At 66.4% G+C, this 2458-nt stretch overlaps 1 protein-coding gene across 3 annotated transcripts in view; it reads right to left on the bottom strand.

The window, feature by feature from the left end:
• LOC140208707 (uncharacterized) overlaps nucleotides 1-770 on the bottom strand; it is a 19313-nt gene extending 18543 nt beyond the window's left edge. For all 3 annotated transcript variants that reach the window (XR_011888880.1, XM_072277584.1, XM_072277585.1), the window contains exon 1: nucleotides 622-770. The gene's annotated coding sequence lies outside the window, so the exon portion shown is untranslated. The remainder of the gene's footprint in view (nucleotides 1-621) is intronic.
• Nucleotides 771-2458: the final 1688 nt, after the last annotated feature.

The raw sequence follows: 2458 nt of genomic DNA, 5'->3' as shown, positions 1-2458 counted from the left end.
GTGTGTGTGTCACGGGTGAACACACGGAGAGTGAAGGGGACAGGGTGTGTGTGTGTCACGGGTGAACACACGGAGAGTGAAGGGGACAGGGTGTGTGTGTGTCACGGGTGAACACACGGAGAGTGAAGGGGACAGGGTGTGTGTGTGTGTGTCACGGGTGAACACACGGAGAGTGAAGGGGACAGGGTGTGTGTGTGTGTCACGGGTGAACACACGGAGAGTGAAGGGGACAAGGTGTGTGTGTGTGTGTCACGGGTGAACACACGGAGGGTGAAGGGGACAGGGTGTGTGTGTGTGTGTCACGGATGAACACATGGAGAGTGAAGGGGACAGGGTGTGTGTGTGTGTCACGGGTGAACACACGGAGAGTGAAGGGGACAGGGTGTGTGTCACGGTCACGGGTGAACACACGGAGAGTGAAGGGGACAGGGTGTGTGTGTGTGTGTCACGGGTGAACACACGGAGAGTGAAGGGGACAGGGTGTGTGTGTGCCGGGGGTCGGAGAGACAGAGGTGAGGGAGCCACTCTGACCACCTGCCGGACATCTGACAGGATCCAGACACGCAAGGCCGGGTGAAGGCCCAGGTCTCCGAGTTCACGCCTTCGTACGTCTCCTCCTACCTCTCGGCGATACATCAGACTCCGGCCGCAGGAGACGCTTCACAAACGCCCCCGGCTTCCCTCGGATGGAAATGGAAATAAATCAGAAAGCGGATATTTACTTTGGGATTTGTTCCGCTTTCACGGAGAAATCGGAGCCGAAGCGGAAGACGGAACCAGCGGGGTTACCGCCCTCTCCGCTGGGCCGCTTCTGCTATTGGGTCTAACCAGTGATTGACATTCCTTTTCACCAATGGCAATAGCGCAGCTCCTGGAGCGTTGGTTTTCAGCGGTGGGAAGCTCCTCCGCCGGTGGCGCTGTGGGGAGCTCCGACACTGGTGGCGCTGTGGGGAGCTCCGACACCGGAGACGCTGTGGGGAGCTCCGACACCGGTGGCGCTGTGGGGAGCTCCGACCACTGGAGGCGCTGTGGGGAGCTCCGACCACTGGTGGCGCTGTGGGGAGCTCCGACACCGGTGGCGCTGTGGGGAGCTCCGACCACTGGAGGCGCTGAGGGGAGCTCCGACACTGGTGGCGCTGTGGGGAGCTCCGACCACTGGTGGCGCTGTGGGGAGCTCCGACACCGGTGGCGCTGTGGGGAGCTCCGACCACTGGAGGCGCTGAGGGGAGCTCCGACCACTGGAGGCGCTGAGGGGAGCTCCGACCACTGGAGGCGCTGTGGGGAGCTCCGACACTGGAGGCGCTGTGGGGAGCTCCGACACTGGTGGCGCTGTGGGGAGCTCCGACCACTGGTGGCGCCGTGGGGAGCTCCGACACTGGAGGCGCTGTGGAGAGCTCCAACCACTGGTGGCGCCGTGGGGAGCTCCGACACTGGAGGCGCTGTGGGGAGCTCCGACACCGGTAGCGCTGTGAGGAGCTCCGACACCGGTGGCGCTGTGGGGAGCTCCGACACCGGTAGCGCTGTGAGGAGCTGCGACACCGGAGGCGCCGTGGGGAGCTCCGACACTGGAGGCGCTGTGGGGAGCTCCGACACCGGTAGCGCTGTGAGGAGCTCCGACACCGGAGGCGCCGTGGGGAGCTCCTATACCGGTAGCGCTGTGAGGAGCTCCGACACTGGAGGCGCCGTGGGGAGCTCCGACACTGGTGGCACTGTGGCGAGCTCCGACACCGGAAGCGCTGAGGAGGAGCTCCGACACCGGAGGCGCTGTGGGGAGCTCCGACACTGGTGGCACTGTGGCGAGCTCCGACACCGGAAGCGCTGAGGAGGAGCTCCGACACCGGAGGCGCTGAGGAGGAGCTCCGACACCGGAGGCGCTGAGGAGGAGCTCCGACACCGGAGGCGCTGTGGAGGAGCGCCGACACCGGTGGCGCCGTGGGGAGCTCCGACCCCGGTGGCGCCGTGGGGAGCTCCGACACCGGAGGCGCCGTGAGGAGCTCCAGCCACTGGTGGCGCTGTGGGGAGCTCCGACCACTGGTGGCGCTGTGGGGAGCTCCGACCCCGGTGGCGCTGTGGAGGAGCTCCGACACCGGTGGCGCTGTGGGGAGCTCCGACACCGGAGGCGCTGTGAGGAGCTCCGACCACGGAGGCGATGTGGAGGAGCTCCGACCCCGGTGGCGCTGTGGAGGAGCTCCGACACCGGTGGCGCTGTGGGGAGCTCCGACACCGGAGGCGCTGTGAGGAGCTCCGACACCGGAGGCGCTGTGGGGAGCTCCGACACCGGAGGCGCTGTGGGGAGCTCCAGCCACTGGTGGCGCTGTGGGGAGCTCCGACACCGGTAGCGCTGTGAGGAGCTCCGACCCCGGTGGCGCTGTGGAGGAGCTCCGACACCGGTGGCGATGTGCAGACCTCCGACCACGGGTGGTGCTGCGGCGAACCTCCCGCTAAATGCAGTCGTTGT

Source organism: Mobula birostris, chromosome 13 (genome assembly GCF_030028105.1).
Source record: "Mobula birostris isolate sMobBir1 chromosome 13, sMobBir1.hap1, whole genome shotgun sequence".
NCBI lineage: Eukaryota > Metazoa > Chordata > Chondrichthyes > Myliobatiformes > Myliobatidae > Mobula > Mobula birostris.
Note: the sequence above shows the minus strand (reverse complement) of the source record. Positions and strands in the feature narration are given on the sequence as shown.